This window comes from Sarcophilus harrisii, chromosome 4 (assembly GCF_902635505.1).
Source record: "Sarcophilus harrisii chromosome 4, mSarHar1.11, whole genome shotgun sequence".
Lineage (NCBI taxonomy): Eukaryota > Metazoa > Chordata > Mammalia > Dasyuromorphia > Dasyuridae > Sarcophilus > Sarcophilus harrisii.
In genome coordinates, this window is record NC_045429.1 from 308,769,068 (window position 1) to 308,793,070 (window position 24,003).

Consider the following 24,003-nt stretch of genomic DNA (forward strand, 5'->3'; position numbering starts at 1 on the left):
TTTACTTGAGCCTTGGTCAGTTAGAAACATATTTACTTAACCTCAGCTGATGACATTTTTAGTATTTGACATTTAATGAAATTTAGTCTATTAGCTGGAACACTGCTTAAGTCTGAAGGCCTGACTTTGTTTCCTAGAAATCAGGAGATTTCAGGGAAACAGAAACCTTCCATTCCAATCTTTCCAAATAGCAACAACCAATTAGATGCCTCCCCCTCCCCTTCTCAATGCTCTCTTAGTTGTGATGTAATTTCTTGTATAAAAGCTGTGTATCTTTACTACTTCTTTAGCCCTCCTACTGTGAGCTTTCTCTTATCTCCTGATGGGATGGCTCATCCTCTGGAGGTTTTCAATAAAGGTTTTAAATAAGGTTTTTCTGCCTTCTACTGACTGATCTCTAAGTAGTCATTTTGGGTAAGGGTCTTCCTCATCCCTCACAGGTGGTTAAGAGATAAGGGACCATGAAAGCTGGTGGATTTTCCTAAAAGCACTTGAAAGAATGGGAAAACACCTATATATCAAGACAACTCACTAGGGATTAGATTTAAAGGATAGCAGCCAAGGGGAGAGGTGGGAAGTGAATCTGACAAAAGTTAACCTCAGGCAGCAAGTTTGTACATTTTTTTTCCCTGAGGCAATTAGGGTCACACAGCTAGGAAGTGTTATGTGTCTGAGGTCAGATTTGAACTCAGGTCCTCCTGACTTCATGGCTGGTGCTCTAGCCACTTTGCCACCTAGTTTCCCCTGTACATTCATTTTTAAACTCTAGCTGGGATATATTTGCTGTCTCTGCTTTAATTTTGAACCCCCTTATTTTGTTGGAATTGCCCTGGCAGACTCAGTTCCCGGGACCACTTCTCAATCAACCCATTATTATTGGGAACAACCCAAAATTGCCCTTGGAAATCTCCAAGGTAGAAGCACCTGTCTTGTGACTGCGTCCATGAGCCTTTCTGATCAGATTCTCTAGTCCTGTATCCCCAGTTCCTTCATTAATATTTCAATATCCTCAAAGAGTACTGCAGTTTAGTGTCAGGCTCCTCAAATGTGTATGCTCTCACATCCTTTCTGTATCCTAGTAGCAGTGTTCCTTAGTCTGTATGTTGTTCTAGGCAGGGATCAGGGAGCCACTTCAGATCTCACTCTTCCCCCTTGGAGCCTCTCCAACAGCCGTGGAGTGCTTTCCTTCCCATCCTGGATGAGTTAGGATTGGCTAGCACAACTGCCTTGAGCACTGCTGCCCTCTTTCCAAGAAGATGCCAAATGAATGCACAAATGGCTGCAGACCTAACTCCCATTGAATTGTCCATCTCAAACTGGATTCCCTGGCTGAGATCGTGCTCCAGAACTGTCAAGGACCCAACATGCTTACTCTTGCAATGGGGAGGCCTCTGTGCCATCCTAAGGAGGGAATGCTATTAGAAACTCTAGCATTATGGGGAGAGTCTTGCCCTCACCATAGGTTCTTGCAACTTTTCTAATCTTGTTTGACTTACTTGCTCTCAGGTAGAGTCAGTCAAAATCATGGTGCTGAGATCCTCAAAGATGATTCAATGATTTGAATACTTACTAGAGAGTGTGTGGAAATGTTGTACCTTGAATAAAAATAGTTATAGCTACTCCCTCCCCTTCCTTGCCATTAGGACTGGGAGAACTGAGTCAGGAAAAACCTTGGTGCCCCAATCAATTTTACATACCATTGTCAGAAAATCCTGGTGCATTATATCTATCCCTGATAGGATAATTCCCCCTCCCTTTGAGGATTACCCCTTTCCTCACTGTCTCCTGCCCTCAACCTTCTTATCCTGTCAAGATTAAGTTATGATCCTTTCCTGGAATTGTGACTTGCCTGCCCACTCAGAATTTCCCTTATCTGCCTTTGTTTCTCCTATAAGATTGTATATTCAGGGTATGTATACTGTTTGCAAATCCTTGTTAACTTCTATATAAGTTCCCTACATCAGTTCCTCTGGGCTGAATGTTTTGGACAAGTGTCCTGTCTCAGTCATCTAGCCTAAACTCTCCATTAAAAAATCAATCTCTGTCTTGCTTCAGTTTCTCTGGTATTACAAAATAACAAATTACTGACGCAATAATTTCATCCAAGAGAATGACAATGAGAGAAAATACCAAAATTTGTGGGATGCAGCCAAAGCGGCTATCATGGGCAATTTTATATTTCTAGCTAGCTCACTTGTATAAAATAGAGAAGATCAATGAATTGGGTTTATTTTCAAAAAAGCTAGAAAAAGAACAAATTAAAAACTTTTAATTAAATAGCAAATTTGAAATTCTGAAAAAAATTGAAAACAAAATGAAAAGAGATTGATAAAACTGAAAAAATAAAACCATTGAATAATAAAATTCAGAGTTGGTTTTATGATAAAACCAACAAAGTAGATAAACTGTTGGAATCCTAGTGTTAACTCAACTTGAAACAAGGTATTAAATGGAACTGAGAAACAATGCTTGTGTTCACACCTGAACTCACTGGAGTTCATATGTTTGGGAGATTTCAGAGTTTAGTATGAGATATCAGAATTCACACCTCCCTTGAAGCTCTCAGGGCCAGAGAGCACTCTGGGAGATACCCATAATCCCTCTCTCTCAGAAAAGATCCTATATAAGAAACAGAGGCTCTCTCAAGGAGTTGAGCTGAAAACACTGAGAGAAGAGTTCAGATGAATTAGATTGGAGAAGGGAGTGTCAGTTCAGTTGAGGAGAAGCACTCTCTTGGAAGCACAAACAGATTCAGCACTCTGGGAGATTGAGACCAGAAGCCCTCTCTCTGAGGCAAGAGAGATTCATTGCATCTTCCACCTTGGTGCTAGCTGGAGGCTGAAGAGAGCAGAGGCAAAGGAGAAAGCTGCAAGAGCTCTTGGAACCAAGCAGAAAGATAGGCCTCTAAGAAAAACCGGACTATTTTGGAAGGAGAAAATAAACATTTGCATTTTATCAGCTGGCTGCATTTTGGGTGATAATTTACTTGTAACTGAAACTAAGGCTGCCTCCAGAAAACCTCCCCAAGAAACCTCTCTCCCAGAGAGAACTCTTATATTTTAAAGATAACTCCCTAAAGAAAAAATCTCCAGGGCCAGATGGATTTACATATGAATTCTACCACACATTTAAAGAACAATTCCAATACTATAATCTATTTGAAAAAATAGGGAAAGAAGGACTCTTACCAAATTCTTTTGATGGCACAGATATGGTGCTAATATCTAAACTGGCTGGGTAGGGTGAAAAAAATTTTTTTCCAATGGGGAAAAAACATTAGGGAACCAATTCCCTAATGAATATTGATGCAAAAATCTTAAATAAAACAGAAAGTCATCTCCAGGATAATACACTATGACCAAGTAGGATTTATATTAGGAATACAGGGCTGGTATTATATTAGGAAAACTATCAGCATAATTGAATAATCAAAACCACACTAACAAAATAAGATCTCAATAGATCCAGAAAAAGCATTTGATCCAACACTCATTTTTATTAAAATCACGAGAGAGTATAGAGATAAATGGACTTTTCCTTAAAATGATCAGTAGCATCTATTTAAAACCATCAAGCATGTTGTGTAATGGGAACAAACTAGAACCATTCCAAATAAGATCAGGAATGAAACAAGGTTGCCCAATATATCAACATTACTATTCAACATTGTATTAGAAATGTTAGCTTTGTCAATAAGAGAAGAAAAAGAGAGTAGTCGGTAATGAGGAAACCAAATTATTACTTTGTGCCGATATGATGGTATTTCTAGAAAACCCTAGAAAAACAACTAAACTACTAGAAACAATACCCAACTTTAGTAAAGTTGTAGTATAGAAAATCCACAGAAATCAGCATTGTTATATATTACAAAGTCCAGCAAGAGATTTTACAAAGAGAAATTCTATTCAAAATAATAGTATAAAATATTTGCGAATCTATCTGCCAAGGGAAATTCCAGTGTGAATGAAATTCCTAAGCACTTGTCAGAAAAAAGTCAGATCTAATAAGTTGGAAAAATATCAAGTGCTCATCATGGGTAGGCCAAGTGAATATAATAAAAATGAAACTACTATCTAAAATAATCTATTTAGTGCCATGCCAATCAAAATCCCAAGAAATCATTTTACAGATACAGAAAAAATAAAAGTTCATCTGGAAGACCAAAAGGTCAAGAAGAGATTTAATGAAAAAAAAATGCCAAAGAAGCTGTGCCAGACCTAAAACTATATTATAAAGCAGCAGTCATCAAAATCGTTTGGTACTAAGAAATAGAATAGCTGATCAGTGGAATAGGTTAGATTCACAGCACAAAATAGTCAATAACTCTATCTAGTGCTTGATAAACCCAAAGACCTCAGTCTTAAAACCTTGGTCTGATCAGGGCCCCCATGCTAGGGAAATTGTGCAGGGACTTAAATAGAATCATGGAGAGCTTTGGCAAAAATTACAGTTAGATATGAAATTCATCTGTGCCCAGGAAAGAACACAGCTGTTTATTTGAGGGATTAGGGAGTGATTAACACACTGATAAGCAATGTGGGCCATTAGACCAAAAAAAATAACCCTGGATGGTGGGAGGGGAGCTGGAAGTTAGGGTTTGTATGGCTGCAGCCAGAGAAGCCTCTTGGATGGGGCTGCAGATTAACATCTACATATTGGATAGCCAGGGGACTGTCATGAAAGCCCTAAGCTACTTCCATGTTATAAACATGAATACCCAATTGGTGGGGGTTATATTTTCCTGGATTTGCCCCTTCAAGGCAAAAAGAAACTGTGGTTTGCAAAAGAAAGCATCTTTAAGATCTAAGGTAGAAAACCATTGTGTCCCCTAGGATACTTGGACTGGGTTCATGGCTTTTACTAATCATTTGCTCTGATTATAGGAATTTGTTATAAGAGAAAAAAGCAGAGACATGATTATAATAGCTTTAAAACGGGTCCTTCAGACTTCAGCCTTAGAGCACATAGATGACAGGATGAAGCATCCTTAGATCTGTTTGACAACCAATCATGCAGTAACAATTCCACCTTATATTCATTCTCAGGAATAATCAGGTCAGAAACAAAGAAACAGAACCGGGAAACTGAGTCAGAAGGATCCCACCTTAAGCAGATACCAAGGTTTTCCTCCCAACTCTTGCCCAGGTAAGATATCCACCAGTGACAGTTCAGGAAGCCATTCCTCTGAATAACTTATGGCATTTCTCTGGAATGGGGGATTAGTGACTTAATGATCAAATCAAATTCAAAGCTCAAAAGAATATCAGTTACACTCCCAAGAGATTTTATCTCTAATAGCAAATTAAAAAACCATTATTAAAGCTTTTTATTTATACAGCATATGCATGGGTAATTTTTCCAATATTGATGCTTGAATAATCTTTTGTTGCAAATTTTCTCCTTCTTCCCACCACCCCCTTCCTTGTCTGGCAAGTAGTTCAATACATGTTAAATACATTGAAATATATGTTAAATCTAATATGTGTATACACATTTATACAGCTATCTTATTGCACAAGAAAACTTGGATGAAGAAGGGAGAAAAAGAAAAACTGAGGAAAAGAAAAAACAAACAAAACAAAACAAAAATGCAAGCAAATAACAGAAAGAGTGAGAATGCTATGTTGTGTTTCACACTCTGTTCCCATGGTTCTCTCTCTGGGTGTAGATGGTTCTCTTCATCACTGCACAAGTGGGACTGGTTTGAATCATCTCAATGTTGAAGAGAGTCACGCCCATCATAATTGATCATCATATAGACTTACTATTGCCATGTATAATGATCTCCTGGTTCTGCTCATTTCACTCAGCATCAATTCATATAAGTCTCTCCAAGCCCTTCTAAAATCATCCTATTGGTCATTTCTTACAAAGAAATAGTATTCCATAACATTGGTATGCCATAATTTATTCAGCCATTCTCCAATTGAGGGGCATCCACTCAGTTTCCAGCTTCTGGCCACTTTCAAAGAGGGCTGCCACAAACATTCTTGCACATACAGGTCCCTTTCCCTCTTTTAAGATCTCTTTGGGATATAAGCCCAGTAGAAACATTTCTGGATCAAAGGGTATGCATAGTCTGATAACTTTTTGAGCATATTCCAAATTGCTCTCCAGAATGGTTGGATCTGTTCATAGTTGCACCAACAACGTATCAGTGTCCCAGTTTTCCTACATCCCCTCCAACATTCATCGTCATCTTTTCCTGTCATTTTAAGCAATCTGACAGGTATGCAGTGGCATCTCAGATTTATCTTAATTTGCATTTCTCTGATCAATAGTGATCTAATAGCAAATTCTATTAATTGCAGCTTGGGGCTAGATACCTTATTTCTAAAAGTTTACCAGCACTTACACACATAAGAAAGTTTTTGTTTAACATGTTTTATATATTTAAGCTTATTGTGGTGCAATGGATCAGTCATTAAACAACCTTATAGATTCTTAGTAAACATATTGTTAGTTTTGGTTCTACAAATCCTAACAAAGCTCATTTGTCAGGGCTGATGACCTTAGTTACCCTGATGGTTTCAAGAAAACTGGCAAGCTTACAAATTAAGGGAAATTGACAGAGACCCCAGAGAAGGGGCTTAGCTTGCTGTTGCCCATCCCAACTATTCTTAATGTTGTCATGGGATATGTTGTCATGTCAACTATTCTTAAAGTTGTCATGTAAAGATGGGAGTCAAGAAAGGGTTAGCAAAAAGTTATTTACCTAGTTTTTTTTCTTTTTCCTTTCTCTCAGAGTGGGGAATTATCTTCAATGATTCAGAAATTTTTCTTGCATTCTTAAAGTGACTAACTGCCAAACTTTGTAATTATCACTCTGAAATTTTTGAGAATCTAAGATGTTTGCTCTCAAAACTTTGAGAATCTGCTAAGATGTTGTTTTAATTTTAATCATTAACTTTTTATCTGTAGTCCCCAGCTTGCCCAGAGCTGAATTCCACAGGAAAAAAATTAGGCATTTTCCCCATCAAGGATGTTAAGAAATCTTTTGCAGGTTTTTAACTATAGCATCAAAGGTTTTTCTTGCTGGCTACATTTTAAATCTTTCTAGGTAACAAAATCTAGATCACAAAACAAACATAATACAGATATTCTGCACAAAGACACAGACAGAGACAAAAATGACATTAAAGAGGACTGTTTTCTTTTGTCTGTGTTTGTTGTGGAATTGGCCTTTAAAGGGTGGGAAGGGGATCAGACTTTATACTGCAATGCCCTATCGTGTAATACCAATATGGGTGAAGAAAATTTAAGAACTCTGATCAGGGCAATGTCTGACTGTGATTCTAGGAGCACACCACCCACCCCCTGAATTCAAATCTGGCCTCAGACATTTGTTAGCTGTAGGACTCTGGGAAAGTCACTTAACCTTGCTTGCCTCACTTTCCTCATCTGTAAAATAAGATGGCAAAGGAAATGGAAACTATTCAAATATTGTTGCCATGAAAACCCCAACTGGGGTCATGAAAATTTAGACATGACTGAAAAATGATTGAACAACAACACAGGCATGTATATGTATATAAATAACACACAGAAACCTATATGTGGATTTACACATACATTCATAAACATATAAGCATATGTTTGTGTGTATGATCAGCGTCTTTTTCTTTTCTTGAGGTTTTGAGCTCTCAATTGAGTAAACATTCTGCCTTGTACTCTTAAAGGCAGCTGGTAGTACAGTGGAAAGAGGACTAAGCTTAGATTGAAGAAAATTGGGCCAAAATACTTTCTAGCCACGTGACTATGGACAAAGGACTTAACCTCTATTTATCTGTTTCCTTGACTATAAAATGAGAATAATAGCACCTATCTCCCAGGCTCATTGTCTCATAATATTTGTGAGTGCTTATTATGGTGCCTGGTACACAGTGGGCTCTTAATAAATGATTATTAAGACCCTTGGTCCTGGCTCAATAGAGGAGCAAATCAGGGGAGGGGGGCAGCTTCCAGTCCCAGGTCAGAAGGCAAACTCTGGGAAATCAGGCTTTTTTTTTTTTTTTGCACAGAGCAAGCACATTTACCCCATGCAAACACAAGGGTCTCTTGTGCTCAAAAAGCCAAGGCTCACAGTTTTTCAGGAAGCTTTGTTTCATCCCAGTAACAGAGCTTGACCATATAGGCAAAAAAGAGGAAATACCAAAAAAAAAAAAAAAAAAAAGACAAAAAATGAGCAAAAACCAGAAAAGAACCTTGACCTTGCATAGTTACTATGGTGACAGGGCAGACCAAAACACAAATTCAGTCCAGGACAGAATAACCATAAAGAAGGAAAACTTAGTTTCAAGCCCAAAGAGGCTTCTCAGGCAATGCTCATGAATGTCTCTAAAAAGCAAAGAAAAGAGTTAGAAGATAAAATGAAAAAAGAATTGAGGGGTATGCATGAGGGAAAGGAACTCTGAAGAAATGATCTCCTCAAAAAGTACAATAAAGCAAATGAAAAAAGAGATACAAAAGATAACAGAAGAAAACCACACAGTACAAACTAGAACAGGGCAAATGGAAGCTAGTGACTTTATGAGACACAAACAATCAATCAAACTAACTAAAAAGAATTAAAACATGGAAGAAAATGTGAAATACTTCATTGGCAAAAGAGTCGACCTAGAAAATAGATCCAGAAGAGACAATTAAAAAATTATTGGTCTACAAGGCTTTCAGGCCATGAAAAAAAGAGCCTGGATAGCATTTCACAAGAGGTCATTTTTAAAAATTATTATAACTTTTTATTGACAGAACCCATGCCAGGGTAATTTTTTACAACATTATCCCTTGCACTCACTTCTGTTCCAATTTTTCCCCTCCCTCCCTCCACCCCCTCCTCCAGATGACAAGCAGTCCTATATATGTTGAATATGTCGCAGTATATCCTAGATACAATATAGGTTTGCAGAACTGAACAGTTCTCTTCTTGCACAGGGAGAATTGGATTCAGAAGGTAGAAATAACCCAGAAAGAAAAACAAAAATGCAAACAGTTTGCATTCATTTCCCAGTGTTCCTTCTCTGGGTGTAGCTGCTTCTGTACATCATTGATCAATTGAAACTGAGTTAGGTCTCTTTGTCAAAGAAATCCACTTCCATCAGAATACATCCTCATATAGTATCGTTGTTGAAGTATATAATGATCCCCTGGCTCTGCTCATTTCACTTAGCATCAGTTCATGTGAGTCTCTCCAAGCCTCTCTATATTCCTCCTGCTGGTCATTTCTTACAGAACAATAATATTCCATAACATTCATATACCACAATTTATCCAACCATTCTCCAATTGATGAGCATCCATTCATTTTCCAGTTTCTAGCCACTACAAACAGGGCTGCCACAAACATTTTGGCACATACAGATCCCTTTCCCTTCTTTAGTATCTCTTTGGGGTATAAGCCCAGTAGTAGCACTGCTGGATCAAAGGATATGCACAGTTTGATAACTTTTGGGGCATAATTCCAGATTGCTCTCCAGAATGGTTGGATTCATTCACAACTCCACCAACAATGTATCAGTGTCCCAGTTTTCCCGCATCCCCTCCAACAATCATCATTATTTTTTCCTGTCATCTTAGCCAATCTGACAGGTGTGTTAGTGGTATCTTAGACTTTTCTTAATTTGCATTTCTCTGATCAAGAGTGATTAGGAACACTCTTTCATATGAGTGGAAATAGTTTCTATTTCATCATCTGAAAATCGTCTGTTCATATCCTTTGACCATTTATCAACTGGAGAATGGCTTGATTTCTTATAAATTAGAGTCAATTCTCTATATATTTTGGAAATGAGGCCTTTATCAGAACCTTTAATTGTGAAGATGTTTTCCCAGTTTGTTGCTCCCCTTCTAATCTTGTTTGCATTAGTTTTCTTTATACAAAAGCTTTTTAATTTGATGTAATCAAAATTTTCTATTTTGTGATCAATAATGGTCTCTAGTTCATCTTTGGTCACCAATTTCTTCCTCCTCCACAAGTTTGAGAGATAAATTATCCTATGTTTCTCTAATTTATTTATAATCTTATAATATAAATTATAAATTAATAATTTATTTATAATCTAATTTATACATAATTAATTTATTTATCTTTGTATATGGTGTTAAGTGTGGGTCCATCCCTAATTTCTGCCATACTAATTTCCAGTTATCCCAGCAGCTTTTGTCAAATAATGAATTCTTATCCCAAAAGTTAGGATGTTTGGATTTGTCAAACACTAGATTGCTAGTTGACTATTCTGTCTTGTGAACTTAACCTATTCCAACGATCAACTAATCTATTTCTTAGCCAGTACCAAATGGTTTTGGTGACTGCTGCTTTATAATATAGTTTTAGATCAGGTACAGCTAGGCCACCTTCATTTGATTTTTTTTTTTTCATTAATTCCCTTGAGATTCTTGACCTTTTCTTCTTCCATATGAATTTTGTGTTATTTTTTCTAGATCATTAAAATATTTTCTTGGAAGTCTGATTGGTATAGCATTAAATAAACAGATTATTTTAGGGAGTATTGTCATCTTTATTATATTCACTTGGCCTATCTAAGAGCACTTAATATTTTTCCAATTATTTAAGTCTGACTTTATTTGTGTGGAAAGTTTTTTGTAATTTTGCTCATATAATTCCTGACTTTCCTTTGGTAGATAGATACCAAATTTTATTTTATGCTGTCGACAGTTATTTTGAATGGAATTTCTCTTTGTATCTCTTGCTTTTGGACTTTGTTGGTGATGTATAAAAATGCTGAGGATTTATGGGGATTTGTTTTGTATCCTGCAACTTTGCTAAAGTTATGAATTATTTCTAATAGCTTTTTAGTAGAATCTCTGGGGTTCTCTAAGTATACCATCATATGTCCAAATATTTTTTGGAATTGCTTTGGATCACTGAGCTGCTTTAGAAATATGAAGTCGCCCTTTTTATAGTGGCTAAAAACTGGAAACTGAATGGATATCCATCAGTTGGAGAATGGCTGAATAAATTGTGGTATATGAATATTATGGAATATTACTGTTCTGTAAGAAATGACCAACAGGATGATTTCAGAAAGGCCTGGAGAGACTTACACAAACTGATGCTGAGTGAAATGAGCAGGACCAGGAGATCATTATATACTTCAACAACAATACTATATGATGACCAGTTCTGATGGACCAGGCCATCCTCAGCAACGAGATCAACCAAATCATTTCCAATGGAGCAGTAATGAACTGAACCAGCTATGCCCAGAAAAAGAACTCTGGGAGATGACTAAAACCATTACATTGAATTCCCAATCCCTATATTTATGCACACCTGCATTTTTGATTTCCTTCACAAGCTAATTGTACAATATTTCAGAGTCTGATTCTTTTTGTACAGCAAAATAATGGTTTGGTCATGTATACTTATTGTGTATCTAAGTTATATTTTAATATATTTAACATCTACTGGTCATCCTGCCATCTAGGGAGGGTGGGGGATAAGAGGTGAAAAATTGGAACAAGAGGTTTGGCAATTGTTAATGCTGTAAAGTTACCCATGCATATATCCTGTAAATAAAAGGCTATTAAATAAAAAAAATAGAAATATGAAGTCTTTCACACTTGATCATTGACTATTCTTGCTGTTATTGTGTATGATGTATTCCTGGTTCTACTTGTTTCACTCAGCATGCATTCATGTTAATTTTTCAAGCCTTTCTATAATCAGGTATAATCACAGTTCTAAACTTTTTCTTTCTCTGTACTTTCCTTTCCATTCCCCAAACCATAAGGAATTTGCTATAGGTTAAAATCATATTAAATATATGTCCATATTAGTCATGTTATGAAGAAGAATCAGAACAAAAGGGAAAAACTACAAGAAAGAAAAATTTAAAGTGGAAATAATATGCTTTCATCTGCATTCTGACTTCATGGTTCTTTCTTTAGATGGGATTGTAGCATCCCCCTTTGGGCTACTCTAATTGCCCACCTGTCAGTGCCATGAGCTAGGTCAAAATTACCAGTCTTTGGCCACCAACGTGGATAACAGAGAGACAGACCACCAGGAGGTAGGGGTGAAATGAAAGAGAACTTTATTCTTAGGAAGCACATATTTGTACCCCGAGGACCAGGGGCGGGGCAGGGGAGGGAAAGGGAAGGGAGGTCCTCTAGGAACCTGGCATAATAGGATTGACCTGAGAAGAGAGAAGGAGGAGTGCTAGGCTTTGAGATCACTAAGGAGGGGGAGACATGGTATCTGAGGTCAGACACTGCCTCTTGGGGCTATATCCCACCTCCACATAGAACTTGCCTGCGCCTCAGTTCTTTCATCTCTCAGGTCCTACCACATACCTTGAACTGCATTTCTTGCTCCTAGAGGCTTTTTTAACCCTTGCAGGGATGGCATTTTCCATCACAAGTCTTTTGAAATTGTCTTGTGTTGCTGACAAGAGCTACATCTATCACAGCTGATTACTATGCAAATATTCTCCTGGCTCTGCTTACTTTACTTAGCATCAGTTCATGTAAGATCTTCCAGATTTTTCTGAAATTCACTTACTTTGAGGTGGACAGTTGAAGGAGCTGGCTACAATCTCCTTTGTGCAAAGTCATTCAAAAAAGCATATTTTTTTCCTTTATATTTTGAAATGGGCAACTACAATATGGATATTAGATTGAGTGGAAAGCAATAATACATAACAAAACTGAGGATTTTGTGAATTACACTGTAATCCTAATTACATGATTTAACTACCATTCCTCCCAGTCATAGACTTTCTCTATGATATCTCTTATCTAACTTTTTATATTTATGTTATCATTGTGCAACAATATACACAAAACTGCCACAGGACCCAGGAGAGCTGTAGTAATTATTCTCTTTTTTTGGTCCGCTTAGGGTTCTCTCTCCTCTAAACCCAGAAAAAAATAAAATAGGTTCAGTTCTAGGAGAGTCTGGCTTTTGTAAAGAGAGATTAGATGTATTGGTCAACCTGCCATCTAGGGGAGGGGATGGGGGGAAAGAGGAGAAAAACTGGAACAAAAGGTTTTGCAATTGTCAATGCTGAAAAATTACCCATGCATATATCTTGTAAATAAAATGCTATAATAAAAAAGAAAAGAGATTAATTTTATTAATTAATTTTAATTTTCCATTTCTATTCCAGAGTCCCAGGGAAAATTATTTAAAGGTTAAGTCTGGCTCATGTTTATGGTCTCCCAAAGAAAAGAAGTAGAAAAGTTCTCAAGTGTAGATTAATGCCATGCACAAAAAATGGCAAAAACCAAAAGACAAGATATAAGCAAGAAGTAGCCTATTATAATTTTGACATATTTTCAGGGGACTTATATTTAAAATAGCATTTCTCATAGGAAATCCAGAGAAAAAATTACTTGCTACTTATTACAGAAGTTCGAAGGATGAAAGAGAAAAAAAAAGTTGTCTCTCATTTTTGACTGATTCAGCAACCCAATCCCTCTGACACTCTCATGGGATATACCAAGGATTCATCCATCTAGGATTTATTGCATTATACCAAAGCAGCAGGCCCTTCAGCCTAGAACCATACATGTTGTGGATATTTCCTGAATTTAGGGACTAAGCCATTGTCTTATTGTAGGGCCTTTCTTAGGCATTAGTGTATTGTAATTCAACTAAATTGTAGTTTGGACAATGGACATTTAAAAATCTGTTTAGTTTCTTTTATGAGTTCTTAGGATTATCTCTTTTGAGTAATAAGGAAACTCAGGTTATCTTCATATTCTTATTACTTCACAACAAGTCCCTAACCTCTCTTTCCAACCTTTTAATATGTTACACTTCATTTTGTACTCTATGATCATCAAACTATCATTTTTGTTCCTCACATAGGAACTGCAACATCTCCTTTGTACTGGCTTAGAATCTCTTCTATTATCAAGTCATACCTTTTAAAACAAAATTTTCTATTCTTTCAAGGCAATCTCAATAAACTTTGGATACAAAACACCATCTGCATCCAGAAAAAGAACTGTGAAACTTGATTGTAAACTAACACATGTTATGTTCACTTCCTTTTTCTGTTTTTATTCTTCTCTCCCTTTTTGTTCTGCTTTTTCTCTTCCAACATAATTCATAAAAAAATGTGTATTTAAAAATTTAATATACATGTATAACCAGAAAAAAATAAAACAATTATTAAAGAAAAAGCAAGAAAAAGATATTGCTATCCTGAGGTAAGTACATTTTATTTTAAAAATAAATATTTTGATAATACTATTTCAATGTGATTGATCTCTTTTATAATCTTATATATTTTATTTGTTTTATGCATGTAAAAATGTAGCTTTAAAAAGGCTTTATTAGACTGCCAAAAGAGAACATCATACAAAAAAGATTAAAAACTCTTGCTCTACATGGCATTTTTTACTATCCCATTGGATACTAAAGCCTCTTCCTTCAAAAGTTTGCCATGTATTTATTTTGTATTTTGCATAGATAACTGGACCCTGGTTGGTTCTTCAGCTCTGGGGGAAACCTGGCTTTTTAATAAGGGAAGTACTTCTGAATTCTCATCTTCATGAAGTCATCACCTACTCCTTGACTTTCCAGCAAAGTGATTAAAAATAGTAATGTTACTTTTGGCTCAAGTCTAGAGTTTTTTGAAAAATGAGACTGAAAAGCATATTTCTGCCAGAGATATGACTCTAACACCAATATAATTTAAATTAATTAATATTAGGATAAAATGAGGAACTGGCATGTCATTGAACAGTCATTCTAAGAAGTTTACTTTGCCCTAACACAGCAAAGAATTGTACCAAGAACATAGAGGCATTTTGCTTCTCTGGAAGCAACCTTCTTTATCTTCATAAAGAAATTTGTTGTTTTCTCTCAGGATCCATCTCATTACAAGCCTCTGAATTAATCTTGACTGAAAAAAATCCCACAAATAGTTACCAAGAGAAGACATCCTTGACATTCGTCAGAAAAGGTCTGTTTTTGCTCAAAGGCGGGAAGGTTTTAGATCGGGCACAGGCTGAGGGCAGCGGCAGGGAGAGCTTGGCAGGCAGCTCACAGCCAAGTAGAGCGGAGGAGGCTGGGGTGTGATCTCAGCTGTCTCTGCAGGGAGAGCTTTGCTACAGGCTTGGATACTTTGCCCTGGCCAAGTCATGAACGGAACTAAAAACACCAGGGGGTGAAGAATAAACCCCAAACGCTGGAGTTTCTTGGGACCTGGTCACCCCTCCACCACAGTGTCTCAGCATGCTCCAAGTCTCAGGCGCAGGTGCAGCACAGTCCTGTGTGCCTCACTGCTGCCCCCCCGTCTGTACAGGGCTTGTTAAACCACCTCCCCCCTAAAAAAGCAGATTCCATTTGGGTTTTTTTCTCTTTTCTTTGCTGTTTGTCTTGATTCTTCTTGACAAAATGAGCAAAAAATTTGAAAAGGACCAAAATTGCACTTTTATATGGACAGAGGGCAGACTCTAAACCCTAGGGGAGACTAAAAGCAGACTGTCTCCAGGTGAATCCCAAGGAGGAGATATTGTTCCTCACACAGATAATCTCATAGGAAAAAATTACAAAACTCTCACAAGAAACTAGAAAAAAATGGGAAAAGGAGAGGGAGGCCAAGGAGTCTGGAGAATCATCCCATTTTAAAGACAAAAGATAAAAAATCAGATCCGAAAAAAAAGTGACTGGAAACAAAAATGCTCTTAAAAAACAATTGGAAAATGGAAAAAAATTCCATAGAACAAAACAACCCATTGGACAATTAGAAAAGATAAAAAAAGTGAATGAAGAAAAATTCTTGAAAATCAGAATAGAATAAATGGAATTGAATGACGAAGAGACAAGAAGAATCAGTCAAGCAAAACCAAAAAATCAAACAATGGAAAAATGGAAATCCTTCTTGGGAAAACAACAGACCGGAAAATAGGTCTGGAGAGACAATCGAAATTTTGGACCCCAGAAAATATGATGAAAAAAGAGCTAATATTTTCCGGAAATTATCAAAGAGAACTGCCCAAAGTCATAGAAATAGAGGAAAAAACATTGAAAGAATTCATCGTCACCCGAAAGGGATCCAAAATAAAACCCAAAAATATAGGGCCAAATCGAACCCTCAAACGAAGGAAAAATACTCCAAGCCTAGAAAAACCCAACAAATATAGAGGGCCAAAAAGGATCACCCAGGATCAAGCATCCACATTAAAAAGATGGAAGGCCGGAATATGATATTCCAAGGTAAAGGAACTGTATACCTAAAAATAACACCCCAGAATGACATCCCAGGAAGAAGATGGTCATTCAACGAAATAAGTGAATTTCATATTTTAATGAAAAACCAAAACTTGACAAGGTTTGATCTACAAATATAGAACTCAAGAGAAAAAAGGTAAAAAAAATCTTGGGAACTATATTTCTGCTGAAAAGATGATAAAGAATACATGTATACTTGTTCAAAACTAGAGGTGGAAAGGACAGTACCAGAAAAAGGGTAAAGTGGGGCAACCCATCTCACGAAGAAGCAAAGAAACCTATTTTCTTAGAGAAAGAATGGAGGGGATGAATAAGTTGGATTTTACTGCCATCAGTTGGCTTTAAGAAAAAAATGTTAACATATTCAATATTGGTGAAACGTCTCCCATCTCATTGAAAAATGAGAAGGGAAAAGGAAAGGGAAGGAATACTAAACAGAAGGGAATCAAAACTGAGGGAAAGGGTAAGATGGGGAGGAACTCTAAGATGGGGAGAGAACTAAAGGGAAGGCTTTAAGCAAGTGCTGCTCAAAGTTTAATACTGGGAAGGGGGTAGGTGAAAAAGGGAAAAAAGCATAAAAAGGGATTAACAAGATGGCAAGTAATACAGAATTGATAATTTTAACCATAAATGTGAAAGGGTCTCCCCATAAAGAAAGCGTTAGCAGAATGGTTAAAAGCCGGGATCCTACAATATGTTGTTTACAGGAAACACACCAACAGGGAATAATGCAGAATAAAGGTAAAAGGATGGGCAAAATCTGCTTTGCTTCAGGTGAAGTCAAAAAAAGGGGTAGCCATCCGTCTCAGATCAAGCAAAAAAAAATTGATCTAATTAAAAGAGATAAGGAAGGACACTATTCTTGCTAAAGTAGCAAATAATGAAGAATATCAAATTTAAAATATATGAAGTGGTGTAGCATCTAAATTTTAAAGAGAGACTGAGAGGCTGCAAGAAGAAATGGAGAGCAAAACTATAATATGGGAGATCTCAACCTTGCACTCAAATTAATAAACAAATCACAAAATAAATGAAAAGAATCAAAGGGTAAATAGAATATAGGTTAGATATGATGACCTCTGGAGAAAACGAAATGGAGACAGAAAGGGTACCTTTCTTTTCAGCAGTTCATGGAACCTATCAAAAATAGAATATTTAGAACAAAAAACCCAAACTAAATGCAGTAAGGCAAAATTGAATGCATCCTTTTCAGACCCGATGCAAAAAATTACACTCAACAAAAGCCGGGGAAAGTAGACCAAAAATAATTGGAAACTAAATAATCCATACTAAAGAATGATTGGGTGAAACAACAAATCGAACATAATTAATAACCAAAAATGACAATTGAGACATCTTCAAATGGGGGATGCGAAAAAGGGTAATAAGGGGAAATTTCAATTTCTGAACTTGATAAAGCAGAAAAGAAGGTTAATGAATTGGGCACAACAAAAAATGCTAAAAAGGAACAAATTAAAACCCCCAAATAAACACTAAACGAAATTCAAAAAAAAGGAGAGAGCAATAAATTGAAATAAAAATATTGAATTAATTAATAAAACTAAGAGTTTTCTTAAAAAAACCAACAAAATAGACAAACCCTTAAAATCGTTAAAAAGAAAGAGGAAAAATCAAATTGTTATTTAAAAATGAAAAGGGAAACTACCATTAAGAAAAATTAGGAATAATTGGAATTCTTTTGCCCAACTTTTAATAAATTGACAAAAATGAAATGGAAGAATACCCAAAAAATAATTGCCCAGATTAAAGAGGAAAGTAAATATCCTAAAAGTCCCATCTTAGAAAAGAAATGAACAAGGTATTAAAACCCCTAAGAAAAAATCCCAGGACCAGATGGATTTTAATGAATTCACCAAACATTTAAAGAACAATTAACCCCAATGCTATATAAACATTTGAAAAAATAGGACTGAAGGGTTCCCAAACCCTTTATGACACAAAAATGGTACGATACCTAACCCAGGTAGGCTGAAAACAGAAAGAAAATTATAGACCAATCCTCTAATGAACATCGTGCTAAAATCTTAAATAAAATAATGAAAAGTTACGAAAATCATCCACAGGTTAATACACATGATAAGAGGTTTATACCAGGAATGGGGTTTCAATATTAGGAAAACTATTAGATAATTGATTATAAATAACAAACTAACAAAAATCATTGATCATCTCAATAGATGCAGAAAAGCATTTGATAAAATCCAACATCCATTCTAATAAAAACACTTGAGTATAGGAATAAATAGACTTTTCTTAAAAATTCAGGAATATTTTAAAACCATCGTAAGCATCATATGCAATGGTGAAAACGGAATCTTTCCAATAAGATTGGAGGAAACAAGGTTGCCCTGTCACCATTACTATTCAATATTGATTAGAAACACTAGCCTCGGCAATAAGGTCGAGAAAAGTTAAAGGAATCAGAATAGGGTGAGGCCAAACTATCACTCTTTGCAAATAATGATGGTATACTTAGAAGAACCCAAATTCTACAAAAAGCTTTGAAATAATCCATAACTTTAAAAGTTGCGGTTATAAAATAAACCCTAAACCTCACATTTTTATACATCAAACAAAACAACAGCAAAAAGATAAAAGAAATTCCATTCGAATAACTGTCGACAGCATAAAATATTTGGGAATCTATCTACCAAAGGAAAGTCCAGGAATTATAAGCTAAATTACAAAAACTTTCCACAAAATAAAGTCAGACTTAAATAATTGGAAAATATTAAATTCGGATAGGGAGCAAATAATAAAGATGACAATACTCCTAAACTAATCTATTTTTTAGTGCTATACCAATCAGACTTCCAAGAAAATATTTTAATGATCTAGAAAAATAACAACAAAATTCATATGGAATAATGAAAGGTCAAGAATCTCAAAAAATTAATGAAAAAAAAAATCAAATGAAGGTGGTAGCTTACCTGATCTAAACTATATTATAAAGCAGCAGTCACCAAAACCATTTGGTATTGGCTAAGAAATAAATTAGTTGATCAGTGGAACAGGTTAGGTTCACAAGACAGAATAGTCAACTATAGCAACATCGATGCTAAAATCTTAAATAAAATATTAGCAAAAATTAGTTTTTTGCTAATTTGCTAAATTGTTAATTAGTTATTAATTAATTAAATTAAATAAGCAAATTAATTAATTCAATTAATTTAGCAAATAAAAAATTTGCTAAAAAATTAGCAAAAAAAAAAAATTAGTGTTTGACAAACCCAAAGATCCTCACTTTGGGATGAATTATTTTTGACAAAACTGCTGGGATAACTGGAAATTATTGGCAGAAATTGGGCATGGACCCCCACTTAACACTGTATACCAAGATAAGATCAAAATGGGTCCATATTTAGACTAAGAACGAGATTATAAAAAATTAGGAACATGGATAGTTTATTCTCAGACTTGTGGAAAGGAAGAAATTTGTGAGTAAAACGAACTGAGACCATATTGATCACAAAATGAAAATTTTGATTATATCAAATTAAAAAACTTTGCAAACAAAATAATGTAAAAAGATTAGAAGGGAAGCAACAAACTGGGAAAACATCTTCCAGTTAAATTCTAAATAAAGGCCTCTTTAAAAAAATAGAATGCTCTAATTTATAAGAAACAACCTTCTCCAATTGATAAATGGTAAAGGAATGAACAGACAATTTCAGATGATGAAATGAAATCATTACCACTCATATGAAAGAGTTTCCTCATTATTAATCGGGAAAGAAATTAAGACAACTCTGAGATACCATACACACCTGTAATTGGCAAGATGACAGGAAAAAAATAATGATAGTGTTGGGGGGTGGGGAAAACTGGGACCGTACATTGTTGGTGGGCTGTAACCAACCATTCACAACGGAATTACCCAAAAGTTATCAAACTTGCATACCCTTTGATCCAGCAGTGTTTCTATGGTCTATATCCCAAGGAATCTAAAAGTGAAAGTGACCTGTATGTGAAAATGTTTTGGCAGCCCTGTTTGTAGTGGCTAGAAGCTGAAACTGGTGGCTTCCATCAATTGGAGAATGGTTGGGTAAATTGTGGTATATGAATGTTATGGAATATTATTGTTCTTGAAATGACCACAAGATGAATACAGAGAAGCTTGGAAAATTACATGAACTGATACTAATGAAATGAGCAGAACCAAGAGATCATTATATATGTCAACAACGATACTGTTAAGATGTAATCTGATGAAGCGGGTTTCTTTGACAAAGAGACCTAATTCAGTTTAATTGATCAATGATGGGAACAGTTCACCCAAGGAAAAAGAAAAACACTGGGAAATGAATGTAAACTGTTTGCATTTTTTGTTTTTCTTCGGGTTACTTTCCTTTGAATCAATTCTCCCTGTGCAACAAGAAAACTGTTTGGATCTGCACATACATTGTATCTAGGATATATAGGACATATTCAACATATATGGATGCGCCATCTGGGGGGAGCGGTGGAGGTAGGAGGAAAAAATCGGAAAAAGTGAGTAAGGGAAAGTTGAAAATTACCCAGGCATGGATTCTGTCAATAAAAAGTTACTTAATAAAATTAAAAAAAAATCCCTTCCTCACATTTTTAACATCTCCAACAAAATCCAAAACAAAAAAAAAAGAAATTCCATTCAAATAACTTGTAGCAAAAATATTTGGGAATCTTCAAAAGGAAAGTCAGGAATTTATGAGCAAAATTACAAAAAACTTTCCCCACAAATAAAGTCAGATTTAAAATAATTGGAAAAATAAAGTGCTCTTGGATAGGCCAGCGAATATAATAAATATGACAATACTCCCTAAACTAATCTATTTATTTAGTGCTATACCAATCAGACTTCCAAGAAAATATTTTAATGATCTAGAAGAAATAACAAAAAATTCATATGGGTAATAAAGGTTGAGAATCTCAAAAAATTAATGAAAAAAAAATCAAATGAAGGTGGCCTAGCTGTACCTGATCTAAAATATATTAAAGCAGCAGTCACCAAAACCATTTGGGATTGGCTGAAATAAATTATTGATCAATGGAACAGGTTAGGTTCCCCAGACAGAATAGTCAACTATAGCAATCTAGTGTTTGACAAACCCAAAGATCCTCCCTTTTTTGGGATAAAATTCATTTTGACAAAACTGCTGGGATAACTAGAAATTAGTATGGCAAAATTAGGCGGACCCACATAATACCGTATACCAATCTAAGATCAAAATGAGTCCATGATTTAGGCATAAAAGAACGAGATTATAAATAAATTGGAGGAACATAGGATAGTTTATTTCTCAGATTGTGAAGGAGGAAAGTTTGTGACCAAAGATGAACTAGATATCGTTATTGATCAAAATAGAAAATTTTATTACATCAAATTAAAAAGGTTTTGTAAACAAAACTAATAAACAAGATTGAAGGGAAAAACTGGGCTCTTCCGTTAAAGGTTCTGATAAAGGCCCATATCCAAAATATATGAGAACTGATTCTAATTTATAAGAAACCAAGCCTTCTCAATTGACAAATGGTCAAAGGATATGAACAGACAATTTTCAGAAAATGAAATTGAAACTATTACCACTCTATGAAAGAGTGTTAAATCATTATTAATCAGAGAAATGCAAATTAAACAACTCGAGAAATAACCACACCTGTCAATTGACTAAGATGACAGGAAAAATGATGATTGGAGGGATGGGGAAAAACGGGACACTGATACATTGTTGGTGGAGGGTTTGAAGAATCCAACCATTCTGGAAGGCAATCTGGAATTATGCCCAAAAGTTATCAAACTGTGATCCCTTTGGAGTGCTACTATGGCATACCCCAAGGGAGATCTGAAGGGGAAAGGGACCAATTGCCAAAATGTTTGTACCCTGTTTGTAGTGGCTGAAATGGAAAATTTATGGATGCCTAAATTGGAGATGGTTAGTAAATTGTGGTATATGAATGTTAAGAAAATTATTGCTCTTAAGAAATGACCAGCAAGATGGTTGAAGAAGCTTGGAAATTACATGCACTGATACTAAGTGAAATGAGCAGAACCAAGAGATCATTATATTTCCCAAAACGATACTGTATGAAGATGTAATCTGATGGAAGGTTTTTTTGACAAAAAGCCAATTCTTTCAATTGATCAATGATGGACAAAAACCTTAACCCAAAGGGAAAAACACTGGGAAATGAATGTAAACTGTTTGATTTTTTTTCTTCCAGTTATTTTACCTTCCAACAATTTCCCTGTGCAATAAGAAAACTGTTTGGTTCTGCACATATATTGTATCTAGGAATACTGTGACATATTGAACATATATGGGACTGTTGCCATCTGGGAGGGGTGGAGGGAGGCGAAAAATCGGAACAGAAGTGAGTGCAAGGGATAATGTTGTAAAATAATTACCCTGGCATGGGTTCTGTCAATAAAAAGTTACTATAATAAATAAAAGTAAATAAATTTAAAAAAATAAAATAAAATAAAAAAATAATTAAAAAAAATAAAGAAATTTGTTGGAGGAAAAGATAATGGCGAATGTTGGAGGGCATGTGGGAAACCTGGGACACTAACACATTGTTAGTGGAGTTGGGAACTTATCCAGCTATTTTGGAGTACAATTTGAAACTATGCCCAAAGGGATATCAAAGTATGCATATATTTTGACCAGCAGTATTTCTACTGGGCTTATATACCAAAGAGATCATAAAAGAGGGAAAGGGACCCACATGTGCAAAAATGTTTGTGGCATCCCTTTTTGTAGTGGCAAGAAACTGGAAACTGAATGGCTGCCCATTTCTTGGAGAACGGCTGAATAAGTTATATTATCTGAATGTTGTGGATATTATTGTTCTACAAGAAGCGACCAGCAGGATAATTTCAGAGGCCTGGAGAGACTCACATGAACTGATGCTGAGTGAAATGAGCAGAACCAGGAGGTCATGGTATATGGCAACAGCAAGATTAGACAGTGATCAATTCTGATAGACATGGCTCTTTTCACAATGAGATGACTCAGACTAGTTCCAGTGATCTTGTGAGGAATAGAGACATTTACCCCCAGAGAGAAGACTGTGGGAACTGAGTGTGGATCACAACATAGAATTTTCACTCCTTTTGTTGTTGTTTGCTTGAATTTCGTTTTCTTTCTCCTTTTTTCCCTTTTGATCTGATTTTTCTTGTGCAGCATGATAATTGAATAAATATGTATACATATATTTGTTTTAACATATATTGTTAACTTATTTAACATAGATTACTTGCCATCTAGTAGAGGACATAGGGTAAGGAAAGGAAAAATTAAAATCAAAGATTTTGCAAGTGTCAATGTTGAATAATTATCCATGCAGATGTTTTAAAAATAGAAGAATTAAAAAAAATTGTCTGTTTAGAAGGGCAGATATAGTTGACTTTGCTGGGCAATGAATCTGAGAAGCATAGATTCCATGTAGCTGAAATTTTGTTTGCTCTTAGATAAGCAGGAAAATACGTCAGGGAAGTTGAGGTCAACTATCCTAGGGATAGCTTTGTCCTAAGTCTGGGTTGGAGAAGGGAGGAAGAAGTTGCCTTAGTGATAGGGGTGTATAGAAGTAATCATGCAGGCAGCAGGTCTGAAGGCAGCCTTTCCATGTACTAGGAAGGAAGTTGAATCATGGAGTTACTTGGTCCCATCACACCTATTTACAAATCTGAATCAGGTACAGAATAGATAGTTTATTCTTATGCAGAAAAATAGTAAAAAAAAATCATACATTGATTAGAAGAGACTCCAATAATTAATTACTACTAGTACAGTCATTTG

General features: G+C 35.6%; 1 long non-coding RNA gene across 1 annotated transcript in view; it reads right to left on the minus strand.

The window, feature by feature from the left end:
* Positions 1-24,003, minus strand: part of LOC116423258 — a 139,434-nt gene that overhangs the window by 39,710 nt on the left and 75,721 nt on the right. The window lies entirely within an intron of this gene.